This window comes from Magnolia sinica, chromosome 1 (assembly GCF_029962835.1).
Source record: "Magnolia sinica isolate HGM2019 chromosome 1, MsV1, whole genome shotgun sequence".
Lineage (NCBI taxonomy): Eukaryota > Viridiplantae > Streptophyta > Magnoliopsida > Magnoliales > Magnoliaceae > Magnolia > Magnolia sinica.
This window is the reverse complement of record NC_080573.1, coordinates 32,920,612-32,940,354: the sequence shown is the minus strand read 5'-3', so window position 1 is coordinate 32,940,354 and position 19,743 is coordinate 32,920,612. Positions and strand designations below refer to the sequence as shown.

At 40.2% G+C, this 19,743-nt stretch overlaps 1 long non-coding RNA gene across 2 annotated transcripts; it reads right to left on the bottom strand.

The window, feature by feature from the left end:
• Nucleotides 1-7,079: 7,079 nt before the first annotated feature.
• On the bottom strand, nt 7,080-8,941 carry LOC131239977 (uncharacterized). 2 transcript variants are annotated; one of them, XR_009168568.1, is made up of 4 exons: nt 8,834-8,941; nt 8,669-8,701; nt 8,470-8,547; nt 7,080-7,180 (listed from the first exon to the last, which is right to left on the bottom strand). It is a non-coding gene; the product is annotated as an uncharacterized LOC131239977 (long non-coding RNA). The 2 variants fall into 2 exon arrangements; XR_009168550.1 differs by lacking the exon at nt 7,080-7,180 and having other exon boundaries at nt 8,238-8,547.
• Between the last annotated feature and the right edge of the window lie 10,802 nt (nt 8,942-19,743).

Here is a 19,743-nt window from a genome sequence, read left to right as displayed (position 1 = left end):
GAAACCCTTTCGAGGGTCACCGAAGTTTCGGATCAATATGAAATTTGTTTATCCTCTTCATCCATGTATTTGTGAAAATAAATGTCATGGTGAGCTTACGAAGTTTTTAATGGTGAAAATCATTATCCTCGTTGCTATTTTTGGTATAGTTCATTTATTGGATATGATTCATTTTTTATAATCCTTTAAAATGATCTTCGAAAATAGATGAATGGTGTGTATATAATAAATACATCATTGTGGGTCACATGTAACTTTGATCTCTTTTGAACCATTCGTGCAACATGGAGCTCAAGTAGCGTCGGCGCTCGTCTTCATAGAACACATCTGCACCAGCTACATGGCTGGTGTGTGGTACACCAGCCAATCCCATTCCCTGTTTTCTATGGTATGATACACTTGATCTTTGGATATGCTTTAATATTGGGGTTAACCGCTTAAATTAGATGGAAAAACGGGTGGACGGCGTGGATATACCACGTACACATTCAAGGTGGGCCCAACTGAGTTTACTCGGTATGATAAGAGCGAGTAACTCAGTATGCAATCCGATTTCCATTTTGATTTCCGGGCTCTATATTTATCCCCACAGGGCCCACTGGATGAGCGGCTTGGATCTCAGTGCAGGCACACGTCGGTACTGCACCAAGTGGTGAGATGAGCTCCTTTGTAGTTCATCACATGCACATCATTTATTCTACCGTGGGAAAATTTAAGTCTATCCTGGCAGCCAAAACTTTGGGCCTCTGGATGGGGCATAGTTTAGAACGTCGAAATTGATCGGAGGATAAAAAATGTCACTTTTGGGAAATTAACGGACGAAAAACAGCGATTAGCCGTCTGAACTCGAGCTGGAAAGAAGCGATGGTTAAGATCAATTAATTGGTGTGATTTTTCAGTTTTTTCTTCCTGTACGGTTGGATCATGATTTGATGGTCTAGATTGACTGGACGGTTGCCACGTCTATATCTGTAGTTGGTGAAAATAAAACACCACCAAAGCTACGTGCAATCAGGCAAACCCGGTTCGAATGTTTTAACCCCCCTTGCAATGTCCGCACCTCCGTCCAGCCACGTAAATTCATGCGTGGTGATCTGAACCGTTTATCAGTGGCCCACACTCCCTATTCGAGGCAGATCCTTGCCATCGAAGCGGACCATTAGATATAACCCAACTAGTTGTACTGTGGATTATGACACAGTTAGTTGCTTTGGGGGCATGTGGGGCCCTCTTGTTCATAATCTGCAGTGAACAATCATTACAACCAACAGTTGTGTACGGTCACAACGGAAGAAGCAATCTAACCGGACGATCCTATCCATCCAATCAACAGGATACGGAAAAAATAAAACTTAGTTCCAATCACCAGCTTGATTTATTTGATGTGGCCTCCTCCGGATTGCTTATCATTCTCGGAAATTTCTTGGAATATTGTGAACCATCCATTTCATGGGTCCTAAGAGGGACGGCCATAACACGATTAAATATCTGGGATAATTTTACCATCGCCTAGCAGTAGTGGTAAGTGTTGAATGGACAGACCGATGATGGGATTGGCCCACTGGTCATAGCTAGTCTTGTGAGGTTATAGGATTTCTTTTCATACGCACCGTCTGGTTATTCTTGGTTCAAGGTTTTGTTAGGATGGGTAACCCTGTCCCAGCTAGGGCGGTAACTCGGGTTTGCGTCGCTAACTTGATCATTATTATTACTTTTCCTTTTTATTTTTACACACGCACCCCCATACACCCACGCACGCCATAGTGGGATTTCACCACCTAAGGGTTTCGAACCCAAGGACTCGTGTTGAAACTCATTAGAGTCTACCACTCGGGCAAGGATTGGAACCAGGTCGCTAACCTGATTGACCCAACAGAAGCTCACGTCGGGTTGGGTCGGGTTGGCTTGGCTTGGGTTGCAAGGTCCCTGTGCTGGGATAGTGTCGAATAGGACCCTATTTGAATTGGAAAGAGGTAGGCCCGGGCTGAGCAAATTGAGGTTATGTTAGGTTGAGTTAGGAATATACACATGTATTTACGTTGGGTTAAGTTAGGTTCAAATTGGGCTAGGTTGGGTTGAGTACCTTGGGTTGAAATTTAGGCCGGGTTGGGTTGCAGTTTGGGTCTTTTTGCGGTTGGGTTAGGCTCTAGTTGTTCTTCAACTTGATACAACCTGACCAAGTTGCACCCCTAGCTTCAACGGTAGAGCTGTGCATAAGTCCAATTGGCACAGCTCAACCTGGCTCAGCCACTGGTTGACCTCAACTCGAACTCGACTCAGCTCAGTCCTCGAGCTTGATTGGCCAGCTCGGCTAGGCTCAGTTTAGCCCGGGCCAATTCGAGTCGAGTTCAAGCCAAGTTCAAGCCTATGCGGCATTTTCTCAAACACATGGAGTGCACCTTCAATTTCTCACAATATGTATAACAGCAACAATAGTTTACAAGTATTTCATCAAGCACTCAGTAGGCAACATCAAAATTAAGATACAAGGGTATTTGGGTCATATCCATACCTTCCCCGCCACTAGCCAATACTTCGTTGAGTAATTTCATCAAATATTTGGTGAGCAACATCAATATCAAAATAACCGAGTCACCGAATGTAACGTCTCAGAAGAATCCATACCAAGACCCAAGTACCACCTCAGATAGAAATCACTCAGGACCAAATCCTTTAGAAATTAGATGAGAATTAACTGAGTGTTAAACAAGATTATCTGTGAAATTAGTTTAGATCACTTTAAATACGATCTGTAAGACCAAAAACTTGTACAGTCATTTACGCTATATTACCCTGAAATCTAGGATCAACTTTTAAACCCAGTTGCTTTCGGGAGCACATTGAAACTTCGTATCGGACCTGGACAGTGCGTCGAAAGTCTGACAACCGCGAAACTATACGGTTATGACCGCCTTATTAGGCTTGACGACTGTGAGACCTGACCCAAGTTCGCGTGTGTTCGTGTGTAAGTATGCATTTCATTCATTTTGGTCTCGCGGTCCTACCGGTCAAATTTCGGCTACCCGCGACCTTCAGATAGTGTTTACGGTTACCCTTGAGTTCGGTCATGTAGACTCGACTCGGATTGACCTGAGACTTGCGCCATTGTGACTGCATCGTCGTCGCGGTTCCAACGACGCGTCTCGTACGAAAATCTGACATGTCCATCAAAAGCTATGGGCCGCGTGTCTTTTGGACCATTATCGTGTTTTTGGTGGGACCCACATGATTTGCATGTTTCTCCATGTGCACGTTTGCCATGGTGATGACATCACTATTTCCATGATGACATATGGCCTAGTCTAGCAATGATGGACTCCCTTCCCCAAACTCATCATGACTCGTTCTTTTTCTCTTTTCTAGAAGTCATCATGAGATTTTTTTTCTTCCCCATGCAATTTCTCTTCCCCAATCTGAAATTTTCTGAAATTTCTCTTCTCTAGGGAAAGAGAGAGACCACCACATCCTCTTTTCTAGCAAATGTAATCATCACTTTGAATAAAACTCCCTTCTTGCTGGCAAATGTATTTCATTCCTCTCTCTCCTCCCTCATTTCTCTCCTTTTTTCTCTCTTGCAAAAAAAAATCCAGCCCCTTTTCCCCTCTTTTTCATCCCCTTCTCCTCCTTTTTCCCCTCAATCCCTCCATTGAAAACCTATCTCAACCCTTCATCTTGCTTCCTTGGACCATTAGAAGCTTGGAGTGGAGTTTTGATAGAGATCTTAAGGTGGGTAACTATGATCATGCTGATCTGATTTTCTACCCTTAAAATCTTCTTATTTCTTTTGTTGGGATCATATGGGGCTCACCAATCCATGATGGGGACTCCATTTGACCTCACGGATGTGGCCTTTTAGCCCATCCTACATGCATATCATGAAACATGATGAGGCCATTCTCCTTGGACCCCATCATGATGTATTGTATCATCCACTTTATTTTAAGGGACATCTAGATCCTAGAAGTCATGTTGGGATCGCATCCCAACCACCCATTCTAGTCATAGATCATGCATGCATTAGTTTAATGTTGCATGTTCAAGTAACATTGTTGTATGGTTGATATTGACTCTTAGGAGGGCCCATTAGTGGCGGGGCCCTACCCCTATGGCCGGATTACTTTCTTTTCTTCTTCTCTTTTCTCTAATGTGTGGATGATGATGTGTGTGTGGTCCATTTAGTGGGCCTAGGATGTCCAAAATAAATAAAAATAAAATTAAAAATAAAAATAAATCCAGCAAAGCGGGAGGCCCTTACTTCCCAACTCCATGATCTTTGGACACCTTAATCGATACATGCAAGTGTCCTAGTCTTAGTCTGTGATCTGGACATATGTGGGGCCCACTGAGGAAGGCCACACACCCTTTTTATGGCTGAGATTATTAAGATATAGGTTGAAGTGTCCAGCCATGTATTGTTGTCCAAAAATCTGGACTATTGCATGGACTGTCATGTTCAATCTTTGGTATGAATTTTTGGATCATGATTTTCATTATTTTCTTTATAATTATGGGGTGTAATGAGAAGGTGTGGACCCCACCTTGAGGTGTAGTGGGTCATACCTCAGATGGCCCATGAAATGGTACCCAAAAAGGAGGCCCATAGGGGTGGGCGGTCCACTTTGTTGGGCTGTCCAGCCCACATGTATGGAGGGAAAACATATACTTCAGCTTGGTTTCTCTGAGGGATGGGCCACTTTGTGGACCCCACCTTACTGTATTTTATGAAGAAAATACTAAACCTCTATTTTGCCCCTCCTGGATGAAGTTTGGGCCCACCTTATTGGGTAAACAATGTATGGACAGCAACATCTCTTCTTGGACATATTGAAATTTCTAATTTAATTAAAATATTTATGAGTATCCAAAAATCATAAAATTTTTTAAAGAGGTGGTCCACTCATGGTAGGACCCACCTACAAAATTTTGGGGCTAATGGACACCTATACACACCATGGTAGTGGCTGGACCGACCCATTACAATATGGTGTCCAGATCAGTCCGATTTTCAAGACAGATTGACTTCTTTAAATAAATTAAAATATTTCTAGACGTCTAAAAATTCTGAAATTTTGAGAAAATGTGGTACACCCATGGTAGGACCCACCTAACAAATTTTAGGTCCAATAGACCCCTGTACACACCGTGGAAACGGCCGGACTGGCCCACCATGTTGAGACGTACAGGTCAGTTCAATTTTCTGGACAGTCAGTTTCATTTAAATAAATTAAAATATTTTTAAGTGTCCAAAAATCTTAAAATTTTGTGGGGGTATAGGTCACCTATGGAAGTATCACCCTGAAAATTTTTAGATCCAACGGACATTTGAGCTGGCCGTGGTACGGCTGGAAGTGCCCTGCTAGGTAGGGACGCCTAGGCTGGGGTGTCCAGCCTGCTTCGTGGGCCCACCTTGATGTGTTGTATATCCCACCACCCATCCATGTGGGGTCCTTAGGGGATTGATCATATTATATTTTTTTATTATTTAATTGGGGCCCATTGGGTGGATTTTTGGGCCAGATACCCCGGGCTCATAGGGCTGCCTACACATGGGACATCCCTGCCTTAGGCTACCGCTGGGCCTACATTCCAACGACCTGACCCACTTGATATATGTGTTGCATATCTTCTCTCATCTAGTGGGGCCCACAGTGATGCGTATGGGCCATCAAGGATTAAATATACTAAGAAATACTTCTATTGTTGGACTCCAACCAACCCAGAAATTTGGGTGGGCAGGAATTTGGCATTGAGCCCAATAATTGTTGCCTATAAATGTTCTTTTGGGGCAATATGGCCCACTAGATTTGAGGAGGTTTTAAGTCAGTTATCTTACCATTCTAATTTTATTTTTGGGCTTAATTAGTGCAAGATTAAAGGCCCATTCCAATTGGATTCTTCTTGGGCTAGTCTTCCAGTTAATTAATGGGCCTTATAACCTTGGTTAGGCTGGAACTTTTGATAGGCCCATTGAACCCTTGGGTCCTATATTTACCATGTCATTGTGATGTGCCTTATAGGCCAAATACTCAAGTAGTCGGGCCCTTGTTTGCCCACTATAATAAATCCATACTTGGGCCGAGATGTGAGGCCCAACTTACTTGTGTTAAAAATATAAGGATTTCCCATATGTTGGGATAATGGGCTGTCCATTATGCCCACTACAATGAGTGAACCCATGACCCTTATGGTTGGGCCCTAACCTTGCTTAAGGGCCTACCAGGTTGCCTTTGTTTTGGGTTTAGTGTATAGCCCACTAGGCCATGGATTGATTGTGCCTTAGATCTTTCTTTGCATACGTAGTAGGCTACCTTTTGGGACCCAATTAAGGTTAGATGTCCTCCTTGGTGGTCCTAAGCACTACCAGAAAACAGGGCAAAGGCTACGGATAAAAACCGTAGCTAAAAGTCTATGGCTACGGTTAAAATCCGTAGCACGACCGTAGCCACTGGTGCTGTAGCCATAGGTCGAAAAGCTATGGCTACGGATTAAATCCGTAGCCATAGATATAGTGGATACGGATTAAATCCGTAGCCGTTGCTTCTGTAGCACTAAAGTATTTACAACTATGGATTATATCTGTAGCTAAAAGTTGAACAAGAACCATAGCAATAGGCTGAAATTAGCAACAGCTACGGTTTTCAGATACAAGGCTACGGTTAATAGCCATAGCTAATGAAACTATAGGTACGGATTAGATCCGTAGCAATATTGTCCATAGTTTAAAACTACTTACAGTTACGGATTTTATCTGTAGCTAAAAGTAGATGAGAACCGTAGCAAAAAGCCGAATTCAGCAAGAGCTACGGTTTTCAACAAAGGGCTACGGTTAATAGCCGTAGCTAATGCTCATTGTTAAGAAAATATTTAATTATAATCATTCATTCAATTACCACCTGCATAATCATTTATTCATTCGATTACAATCATTCATTCAATAATGAATCAATTACAATCCTTCATTCATTCAATTACAATCATTCATTCAATAATGAATCAATTACAATTCTTCATTCAATCAATTACAATTACAACAGTTTAGTTAAAGTTTTCAAAACAAACTTAATCAAACTGTTACACAACATTAAGTTCCACAAATAATACAAAGTCACAACGCAAGATTTGGGTATGACTTTTGCTTGGCTGATGAACAACTATAGCTTGTTCGGTTGTCTGAAAGCATCTGCAAAGAAGAAGAACTTGGCATTAGCTATAATTTATAGTGGAGTACATCATGAAAAACATATTACACATAAGACAACAAAACAGAACAAATGAACAACAAAACTAAAATACACCATTTCCATTTCTTGGAAGAAGAGGGAAAGTGGGAAACCACCATGCCACATCATGAAAAACTAACACAGAACAAGGCATAACCCAAAGAACCTTAAAAGCTGACTAGATGTAAAACCTGGACCAGACTGGATGAATGGACTGGTTTGTGCTGGAACCAAGCACGGAAACAATTATCTTTGTGATTCACAATACAAAACAAATATAATTCTAAATATGAAACAAATAAAAAAGTAAATTAGAGAACTCTAGGAAAATAGGTTCACACCAAATAGATGGGCTGGCATTTGCAATAAATGTTGTTTTTGAATTTCCACCAAGAGCATCCTGTAATCAAAGACTTGTATTGAGGAACAATCAATTATAAGCAAATTGGACCATAAGCTCATTTTATGAGGAAAATATAGGCTTATATTGTAAATCATGAGATATATTGTCATAATCACATCATCCACAAACTCAAGGGATATATTTACTAGTAAAGTATTTCTGCAGAGGTAGCTTTCAGGCATAACAACTTTTGCAAGATGTGATGGTTGATATATGTGGGATACAAGTAACTCAAATTAATCTAAGAGTTAGCGATTTTGTTATTCCTAGTTGTAGAGCTTCCAAGATCCTATAGTATGAGCATGGCTCAAATATATGACATGTGACTTATAGTTAGGAAGATATATGGGCAGCCTAATTGTAGGAACAACAAACCTACATGCCTTCAATGTTGTTGATACCAACACCAATTTCAGCCTCTTGAATCATGCCAAACAGCTCCAATCCAGTGAATATGCACCAGCTGATGCATACTCGATTTCATTCTCATTCTGGGATACATCTAAACATGTCTTCAAATACAATACATAAATGCAGGTGAGAGTATTGGGATATTAACATACAATACACAAATGCAAGTAATGGTGGATTTTACTACATTACAAGCATAGAGAAATACCCTATAATGAGAATTTCAAACTTTAGATGTTCCAAAACTCAAAAGTTAGGACTCATACAAACATAAACACAACCTGAGATGTTCTAAGATGGCTTAGGACTTTTTAACATCTGATTTAAGATAGACTATTACTCACAATTTCTGTACCAATGAAAATAAGTGTAGCATAGGGTGCAGTTGGTTGCACCAAACATCATGAAATTCGGTTTATACCATTGAAAACTAACCTTCCACTTTAATCTTGCCAACTACTTTCTTTGCCGCTCCATATATTCACTCATATCCAATCGTATCATGGCTGCCACCTACAACAATGTCAGCAAAAAAATGAAATTAACTATATAGTTAAAAGAACCGTTGTAATATAGAACTCTCTCTGGCCATTAAAAAAAGACCAGATTTATTTAAAAAAAAAAAAATCCATACCGTTTCTGCCTAGATTTTTGCATTTTCCACCACCTGCATAAACATAATAAAGACGAGATCCAGCATGAAGCTCTAGCTAAACCATCAAGAACCCAAATTCCTCAGTTTAAAAATGACGAATAGAGTCACAGTAATTACAAAGTAGACTGCAACTCAAGCCAACACCTGAAAATCTATAAACCCCTTGATGGGGTCTACTCCAATGGCTTTCAAAACCTAGCCAAATGAACATGAAAACCAAGCCATCAACAAGCTCGTCTGTCCTTCTACACCATGCTGAAAACAAAGACCATAGCAGCATAAATTGCAATTCAAAATTCAGTATGGTGTGCTGTATAGAAAGTGTCTAAAAGATAATGACAGTACACTCGTTGTGTTGTAGTGGATATATCCTCACAAACAACCATGCATACATTAATTTCCAACTATCGAAAGAGAAGTTGGTTTTTCAAACTATCACCAATGAATATTTTCTCCTAACAGTCCCAGCCGTACATGTGTCGCTGGCAAACCTGAAAACACAATTTTATTCTCTTAGTACCAAAAAGAAAAGAAAGAAAAAAAAATGTGAATATCCAGCAAAGGATTATAATCTTGTCAAAACAATAAAACTCAAATCTTTGCTAGTGCATTTTTCTACTCTAAGACGAGCATGGTCTTTGACGAGCATGGGATGAACTCATTTTCAGGCCTCTGACGAAAAGGGCCTTAACATTTCCTTCACAAGTCTATGATCTTTTATTCTGTCTATGAACACTAACGTGTACAAGCTCAGTGGGGCATCAGAGACATGAAGATATGCTTAACATAGATTGCAGCCCATGGATTATGGTGAATTTCAGTTCTCTTAGTTGTAGTTTTTTTTTTCAAGTTACTCATAGGTCCACAAAATTTGCGATTACTCTTCTACCTTTGTATAAGCTAACTACGTCACGTAGAGACACCCCAACAACAACTAGGATCTGAGAGATATCAATAGACAAACATTTGATACTCCAACACATTAAAAACCAGGCTTCTCAAGAGCATTCATCTCTTATCAAAGTAATCTTAAAAACTCTTTGAGTTGCTCGGTCAGAAAATATGCAGGTTGAGTTGAATGGGGCCCAAGTACTAAAAAATTATGGAAAACAAACTATAACATATTCTTGTAAACTAACTGTAAAGAGATAACATTCCTTTCTGTTGTCCCAAATGTAAACAGTGTAATTCTTTTAAATCAAATAACTATGGTACTTAAATTTTGTAACCACATCTCAGTAAGTTCAAAATGTGTGTAAACCAAGGATCAGAGCAAGATCGTACCTGCAATAAGTTCAAAACCCAGTATGCTATCGAACAGGTTGTCGTGTAATGCTGCATCAAACAGGTCAAGCTACTGATCGGTTTGCTCATGTTCTAACAAACACAATACATGAAAATCTAAAAGTGAGGCTTGTGACTCTAAACAGACATTAAAAATAAAAGTGAGGCTTGTGACTCTAAACAGACATTAAAAATACTGTAATAATGTCTTCATACTGCACTTCTAGCAGCAAATATTCAGCATACAATTTGCTCCTTAGATTTCCACCATTGGAAACTCATTTTCTAACTTTAAATAGTATCATTTTCATTACGGCCAAGCAGGATACAAGTCCCCTGCAAAGCCCCAAATCTATACTTACATTCTGTTTGATGAAAATAAAGTATAATGGATTAATTTAAAATGAAACATTTTATATCAATACAAAAAAAAAAGGTCTTTTAAGGGAAAGATACGAGCATTGTCTCAAACCATGTTGCAATCACTACAATTGGGACTCAAAGAAAGCATTATGATATGATTGGAGTTCCAGCAAATGTTTGTTGGTTCAACACATAACATGCTTGGCTTCACCAATTTCCCTACACCAATTGTAAGATTTCTGATTTTCTTAAATTACCAAACAAAAAAAAAAAAAAATCTGAAAAATATATAAATGGAAAATTAAAAGCTCATCAATCATCCATTTCCCATCAACATGCACCTATACGGTAATCTCATGTCATGATATTGGTAATTGAGAACATGTATATGGATGCAAATCATGACAGTGTTCAGGGATTCTCGTCTTTCCTTTTTGCTCTCTCAGGGTGGAAAAGCTAAATTAGCAACAAACCTGAATATTAGGTGCAAAGCCACCTTCATCACCAACATTCATTGCATCTTGGCCATATTTTTTCTTAATCATAGCCTGAAGGAGAAGTGGGAATCAAAGTTTGTAGCTGAGACCTAAATGGACAATTTTTGAAGTTGTTAAGCAAAATAAAAGCTTGCCTTCAAATGGTGATATACTTCGACACCCATCTTCATGGCTTCCTTGAAAGTGGATGCCCCAACAGGAAGGATCATAAACTCCTATAAAATAAAAATAAATGAGGAACAACCATGATACCTTCTGCTTGCACCAGCCCCACTCATTAACTGTTCCATCAAGTTGTTGTACCATGAAGTTATCAATGCCAGTTTGCTCGGTTGGGTCCTGTAAAGATAACATAAGCATCAACAGGCTCACCATCAATACCAGAACAACACATTTCAAGAGTGAAATGCTAATTTCTAAATGCAGGCACTAAAAACAGGCTCACCTTCAACAGATTACATGCAGCCTTATAAACATCAGGCGACTACAAGTGGAAAGTTGAACGCATTGTAAATTCAAGAGAAAGAAAAGAGTATGGACATAAAGAATAGAGAAAGTGTAGTGACTTGAAAGAAGAAAAAAAAAATAATAATAAATGAGATTTCAAAGAAGCTAAAACACCAAAGAGTTTTTAAATACTCAGCTAAAATGCTAGTCAGAAATGGTTCACTGTTGTTATTAATGCACAATGAAAAAAGATCATCTATTAGCATCCATACGAGCACAACAAGTTACCCAAGGCAGAAGTTCCTTCGTTGCCATGAAAAGAGATCTTTGAAGACTTAAAACCCAGATGATGCACCCAAAATGTTATTTAAAACTTTAAATTAACATAATAGTTTTTGTTTTATTTCAGCCAATTCCAGCAAAACTTTTTGTGCCCGAACCTGAAGTGGAACTAAAATTCAAAAGCTCCTATTCCAATATTCTTTTCAAACATTTTGGGTAGAACCAACATAGATTTTTGCTGTTGACTTTTTTTGGTTGATTCCCGTTCTCAGAGCAAGAACTTTTAGATGCATTTAGGGGCATTTCAGGTAAATAACACTCCCCATCCACCCCAACCATTCAACAAGGATTAAAACAGGATGGAATTCTCTCTTTAAGCATAGGGGAGGGTTTTCTACCTTTTTCTGGAACCAAATCTGCAAGCAGAGATGGCTTTTCCTTCCATTTTCTCCAGCAAGTCATTCTTGGAAGGACAAAGGTACTAAAATTCTACAAACACTTGACTTTGCTATAAGCAATCTTTAGAGGTAACATCACTAAAATTCTGCAACCATTTGACTTTGCTGTAATGCAATCTTTTGAGTAACAAACACTCTTTAAAGTTTGTGGTATCTTATTAAAAAACCATGTTGAACATTAGATTTCATATTTATTCTATTTACATGGGTTTCGATTTCTCAAAACCATTAAAATGACCAAACAGAATTTTAAAAAACAGAGTGCCAACATCAATGAAAATACAGCTTCTAACAGGAACTTCATTTCCATCAATGAGAATATTCCATAAGTTCTCAAGACATAAAAAAGCATAGTTAAACCAACGTGGAAGTCAAAAGATGAAAGGTTGTGCTTGAGAGAGATCCATGAGCCATGATATTAGAATGGTTAAAAAGAAAAAAAAAAATTGAAATGATGAAACAGAAATTCCAATTCACTAGCCCAAAAGTGGTAGCCCAGATATGTTGAATCAAGCACTACTGTTGCATCAAGCACTACTGTGTAACTACTGGGAAATGAGAAGCTTAGACCTTTGTAGGAAATTGTTGAGTACAACCTGATATAAATGCACCGAGTAGTGCTATAGCAAAATATTATTCTGCCAAAAGAGCCACAAGTCTAGGTTATTACCTCAGCAGTATGACTTCCATGGGAAGTTGAAGCCTCAATGTCCTTGTCAGACAATTTCAACAGTAGCTCGTTGATATTAAAATACTCAAGCAAAGAAGGATCCTCCTCGCCAACAACAGGAGACAATCAAGGATGTGGTTCCAACAATGAATCACACCCTATCCCAGCCTCAGTTGCGCAGTTTGTCATGACCGTATTTTGGCCATCTGTCGAACCAGGTGAAGGAGAACTAGAGCCAGCAAGAGGAAGAGATAACGAAGAATTGTTTGCCGCATCATCATCCTAATCTTCTTCTCTAAATGGTGCTCCATGCTGTTCACCATTTTTCGGGCCTGGTCTACTATTTTTTAAAATTTTGCAGAGCACAAATGCATCCTGCAAAAAGAAAAGAGAAAAATACACCCAACTCAGTTTGGGAACAAACAAAATTGGTCATGTTGGGGTTTCTTGTACACATGTTTAAAATGGGTTGTGGTTCTATATAGTACAAGAAGTTTCCTCTATAGCACAAATGGACAGTGGTTAACATTCAACTAACAAATATGGTTACAAAAGGAGCATTTAAATGCATATACAAAGCTTCTTTCTGATGTTTGAGATCAACCACAAACAACCTACATTAATACATATGTGCATGCACATACATACTCGCTACGCAATACACATACATAAAATCAAAAGTGTCGCTTTACGGGTTCATGAGACATCCATGTATGTGTGTTTCAGCAATTTACATATTTGACCACAACCTGACAAAATCTGAACCACTACAAATGTACAATAGTTTAAAGCCTTCATTTTGATCGAAATCACTCATTCATTGAAATTTTACCTGTCAGAAGCTAAAAGTAAAGCAAGGAAAATTAACAAAATTTGTAGGCAGACAAGAACTCTGACCATCTTTTTTTAAAAAAACAAAGTGAGTTGTGCTCATAAATAAACTTTATGGTCTATATATTCCTTTCTGGAAAAAAAAAATCTCATCATCATTCCCAACTGCAAACCTGACAACAATGGATTCGTTAACCTGGGTTTCAGTGGGGATATCAAGTTATATATTCTTCTCAATTTCAATCCTGGTTTTCTTTTTATATATTTAGACTGGAGTATAAAACAGGCTGGAGTTTTTGTATTTAGACTAGAGTATAAGCAGGACTTGTTGTTAATGTTGTTGTTGTTGTTGTTATTCTTATTATAATATTTTGTTTGGCATGTCATATTGTTAGGATTCATGATCGAAGTAATGGCATAAGCTTGATGGCAGCTGCCAACCAGATGCAACCCCTCTCCTTTATCTAGGCTGGCAACCAGATACAACCAGAAAGTCTTCATTGGTTTGATTAATTCCATTATGTAAGTACTAAAACATCCTAAGCACTTCAAGAACAACTTATCACCAAACCAATGAAAATTACACAATTTATAAACAAAGATCAAAGAGCACTTCTAACAGGTCCCTAATAATCAGATCAAATACTTTCTTCATGGTCGCAATAGATGACGAACTGTCCTCTTCAAGAGCAAGTCCCCTGAAACTCTTTTTATAGCAAAGAAACCTGCAGATCCTCACCTGAATGGAGGACATCTACATTTAAGAAAGCATCAAATAAATGAAAACTGCTTGCAAGAATCTAACAAAAGCATGATCTCTAGGAATCACACAGGCAAAAGACTAAGAGAAGAAGGAAAGACATGTACCCACGGTGGACAAATGCCTTGTGGAACTATGGACGAACTTGATAGACCAAATACTATGTAGATATAGTAGCATGTTAATAACCACTGACATCACCTTCTGAAGTAATGGCACTGCTCGAGCTCGATTCTTCATCTTCACTCACCAAATCCGACATCTGCTCAAATCTGTCACCATCTCTGATCCGCCTGGGTTACAGATTCGGCATCAACTCAGACCTATCATCTCCGCTCATCGAAACCCACCACCGTCCCCTCATTGAAAACTGAAAACCCATCTCTCCTTAGTCACAATCGCTGAAAACCTCTGTCCTCATCCAACCTTCGACCATAGATGTCGCCCATTGCAATCTAATCAGGCCGAATCCACCCTCATTGTAGTCCCCACAAACCCATCAGGTCAGGCCATCGCCCAAATCTGACAGCCCCCAAAATCCTTTCCGCGTCCACCATTAGAACCCCCTTGAACCTCTGCCACTGCATCTTCTCTATTGAAATCATCACATGCAAACCCGGAGAGCGAGGGAATGAGAAAGGGAGGGGGAGAGCGAGGGAATGAGAAAGGGGTTTTGACGGGCGTGAGATTGAGATTGAGAGAGATAGAGAAGAGCGGCAAGGGAGATAGAGAGAGAGAGAGAGAGAGAGAGAGAGAGAGAGAGAGAGGGACGGACGTGAGAGGGAATAGGGTTGAGTGGAGGGAAATGTGCATTTCGTGAGAGGGGGAAAAGGGAATAGGGTTGAGTGGAGGGAAGTGAGAGGGGGAAAAGAAAAAGGCAGCGCAGTTTTTTACATTTTCGCCTGCTACGGTTCTACTACGGTTTTTAACCGTAGCTAAAAGCCCATATGACCGTAGCCATTGTACAATCCGTACTAGCCACTCCATCATTCACATTTCACGGGATCTGGACGGACGGCCTTGTCATGGGCTTTGTGGGGTCCATCTTGATGCAATCAACATATCCACTCCGTCCATTAATTTTGTAATTTTTTTATAGGGAGTGAACCTAACATCTAAGCAAATCGAAGGTCTAATTGAACCACACCATCGATCAATGGATTAATCTCCACTCTTTCCTACCATGTAGTCCACTTGAGCTTTCGATCTACTTCCTTTTTTGGGTTCTTGCCCTAAAATACTCTTAAAAAATGGATAGACGTATTAGATGGAGAATACACATTTTAATGGGCCTTGTAGAGTCCCTTATGGGGTATCCAAGGTTGTATGTAGGTATGGCAGAGTTGGCCTTTAGCTACGGTTTAGACAGTATTAGCTACAGTTTTAAGCCGTAGCAAACTAGCTACGGTTTATAGCCGTAGCTAAGAACCCGAATAGTCCGTAGCCTTTGGTCATTTTTTTGGTAGTGAAGGTAGGCCCATAGAGGCCCTTATAGGTGGTTGAAGCCCACCTTGGGCCTGGCTAGGACCGTTCCTCCTTAGGATTTTGACTCTCATAGTTTGTGGACCATTCCAAAGTACTGGGCTCCTACTAGAGGACTTCTCTTCTTCTTAGAATACTTGTCTATGTGCCTAGATCTTAATCCTCCTTGGGACGGAGGATTCCATATTCCACAGGTAGCACACTTACATCGTTGCGACCCATATGCATCATCTGTATGAATTGATTGCATTGTATGGTGGTCATTGAGGAATGGAGTTTCTCCCCTTATGTACATTGAGTGCCTGAAACTTATGCATGATCTGTGTATGCGACTCATGTATTGGCATCGTATTTCATGATGATACCGCCCTTGCTTCATTAGGGCCTTGCCTCCACAGGGACATTTGTGGATGACTGCATGTGTGGACACCGAAAATATTACTTAAGCATACCGGGTGCATAGGATGCTCATGGGTGAAATTCTTAAAACTTCCATGGTACCAAGGATCTGCTCCAACGCGGTGACCGAGTGGAAACTATGAGCGCACGAGGGCCTTATACCGTTAAGCCGCGACTCTCACTGTTGTGTAATCGGTTGGATAGGGGTGTAGCCTTATCTGCCTGGTGTGAGGAGGCATTGCTAGGCTGAGTCTGACCAGCTCGTAAATGGGTCCGCTACCTTCAGGCCTTATTGGTGATTGGTTGTCCACAGGTGAGTAGTGAGGTCTCTTACGCTTGTTTGACTGTGTGGAGTCTGTAGAGCGACAGTCATTCGGCAATGTAATGGACCCCGGTGATTTTCTTATGATTGGAAATGTACTTGATATATGGTTTGGATATGAGCACTGACATTACTTGCATCACATTAGCATTGGCTGTGTAAGCCCCTTCATGCATTGCCTTGGTATGACATCCAATACTTATTGTATCATATTCATGATAAGCCTTGGTAAGGCTGGTGATATCCTCATTGAGCATGTTTCCCTTCTTGGATCTCCTACTATTCTTCTATGCACCATTGACACACACTTACACTGCCCTCTAAGCTTCTATAAGCTTATGCACGATTGATGCTTGCAGGAGACTCTAGGCGGGCGTCTTAGCAGCAGAGCGTGGAGTAGAGTTGAGCAGTGAGGACTCCAGTTTGCTGATTTCTTTCTCTTTCCTTATTACCTTATGTACGTTCTTTTGAACCTGATGTAAACTTGTAAAAGTTCAAATTCTTAGTGAATTTTGTGATGAATGCCATTTGTTATTCTCAGATATACTTACTGTGATCTTGGGTATGCTCATATTAAAAAATGATTATACTATTATGAAAATCCTCCTTGTAGGATCCCAGGATCGGAACCTTCTTCAAGAGCCGAGAATGGGGTACTACGGAGGCTGTTGTGGACAGAACCGGCCATTGGGTTCCTTGTGAGTCTAGTTACCGAGTCTGGGGCGTGACAACGACCTTCTCGAAAATCAAGTCCTAATGGTATCTCGAAACAGACAACTTGAGCCCGGAACGAAGTGTGTGCGAAACGTGAATACCTTTAGAAAACAAACTGAAACTTAAGTGAATTGAGTCGTTTACTTGCAGGCCAAATCTAAGGTTTCAGACCGTCAGATTCTGACCCAACTAAACCCTTGGATCAGGGAAAATTTTTAACACAGGTCAATGTACTTGTGGCCCTGATCGAGTGTCGATGACCGTTGAATTGAAACTGATCCTCCGCGGTCGATTTGTAAATCCAATCGGACCGAAAACTTAACCTGGCGTAGATCCATTGTCGGGGAACTTTTCATAGACCGTACGCAGAAAATGGGCCTCCAGATGCACTCCATTGGACCGAAACGACCACTATTTGGTTATAACCTAAGTATACCATAGCCCTAGGGCCATTGAGTTCAGTTTTGGGCCTATATAAGGGCCTTAAACCCTCTCTCCCCCTTCACATATGAATTTGCAAACCCTAGAGAGAGAAGAGAGAAGAAAGAGAAGGAAAGAGAGAGAAAGAGAGAGAGAGTGGGGGATTGTTCCTGGGATTCTTCCTTGCCATTCCACGTGCTTAACCACCATTACCGTATCGCTATTTCGGCAATTCTAACTCCGTACTTGGGTAAGAAATCCTAACCCTAATCTGTTTTAGGGATCCAAATAAAGTATGTGATGAAATAGCTAACCTATTTCATGCAATAGGTAGCCATTGTGCCGTAGACGAAGACTTAGTGTACAAACTGAGTTTGATATGAGTCTACGAGTGAAAGGTGCGGACTATGAATGTTTAGATTATGGTTTTCAAGGCTTTCAATGTCAGTTAATAATTTATGACTGACTTGATTGCTATCACATGTGCTTAGATACAATGTTTTCCATATATTACACCTATATGTAAATTATGTTGACTTTAATACATTCTATGTGTTTGTTGAAATGTTTGAATGGATATGGAATTATGATTTGTGCTTGTTGTGATGGACGTTTGGGGACACATGATGGTTGTACGTGTGACAACTCCTATGTGGAAGGATTTGCTATAATATATGTTTTAACTAACTTATTACATGTATGTAATATGTGTAGTCTAAGTGTTTGATAAAATGCCTAGATGAGAAAATGCTTTATGTGATGTATTTAATGAGGGTGTGGAGATAGGATTCTTAACTCCCTCATCTATAGTTACAGTTTCCTTTATGTAATCTATCTTGCTACTACGTGATTTATGTATGGAATGCGTATGTATAATAACATGTACTCTATGTGTTTGTTAAAATGCTTATATAGGATTTATATTTGAATTGGTTGTCACGTGCTATCTTTGACGATCACATGTGAATGTCATTGCTTGAAGTGTGATTGGGGCTACGATGTAGTCCAGGCAATCAGTAATGGTTCATTGTTGGTGGCTAAGCTGTTTTAGCCACGACAGATATGTCTGATGAATCCAAGTCATACGGTGATTACTGACAGTGGTTAGGTCACGAGGAGTGCGTATGCGCTCCATGTCGACTAATTCAACGTACGCTCGTACTAGTCGAACTTGTCAAGTAACCCGATTTATCCAATGTATGTTCACCATGTATGGATGCTACTGCTTGAATCTAAGGTACTAACTTACCAGTGAAAAAGCTCGTTTAATCTTGATACCTCGATCCGCTAAGACTCATGAGCCGGGCATGGTGGTATGGGACACCGTGGTCGAGCTGTCCGTCTACGCTGGGGCGACGAGCATCCCCGTAGTGACCAGTGAGCAACCCAAACTCGTGAGCCGAATACGGTGGTATGGGACACTGTATTCGAGCTGTCGCCTACGATCCAGTGACGAGCCCGTAGTGACCTCGAGTACACTAAAACTGTGTTAAGGCGACGAGCCTTTCCGTAGTAAACTTAAGTATAAACTAGGCCTGCGCTGATGGTGATGAGCCTCTCCATAGTGACCTAAAACTGCTATCGTATGCGATTTAACTAGGATTGACGACCCTAGATGGATCATTGTTTGTGTAAATGATATAAAGGGAGGTGCCTTAGCTTCTCAATCCTGCTATATGAATATGCTTAATTAGGTATTGGCTAACACAATCATGCACCGCATTGCATGTGCTTTGGCGAAAAAGTGCACGTTTCGGGAGGATGCCATGCGCGAACGTGAGATGAAGTCGCTGAGGGAGTGTAGGCGAGGGCATGCATCATTATCATATATCATGCTTACATTAACAAGAGTAATATAGGACATGATTGATGTACTGCGTTATCATTACTGCTTGACTGAATTGATAACATGTTAACCTTTGCTTTATAGTTCCACTGAGTTGATCACTCACTCCCACATTCTGGGACAATGTTTTAAAACACCAACCAGACTCTGTCTTAGTTACAGATGACGGCGCGGCTTATGAAGCGGAGCCTGATTTTGATGTTGACGAGGAGTTCTCGTATATGCAGTATTCAGGTGGGTTCATGTAGGCCGCATTCTGATCGTCGGGGCTATAGGGAT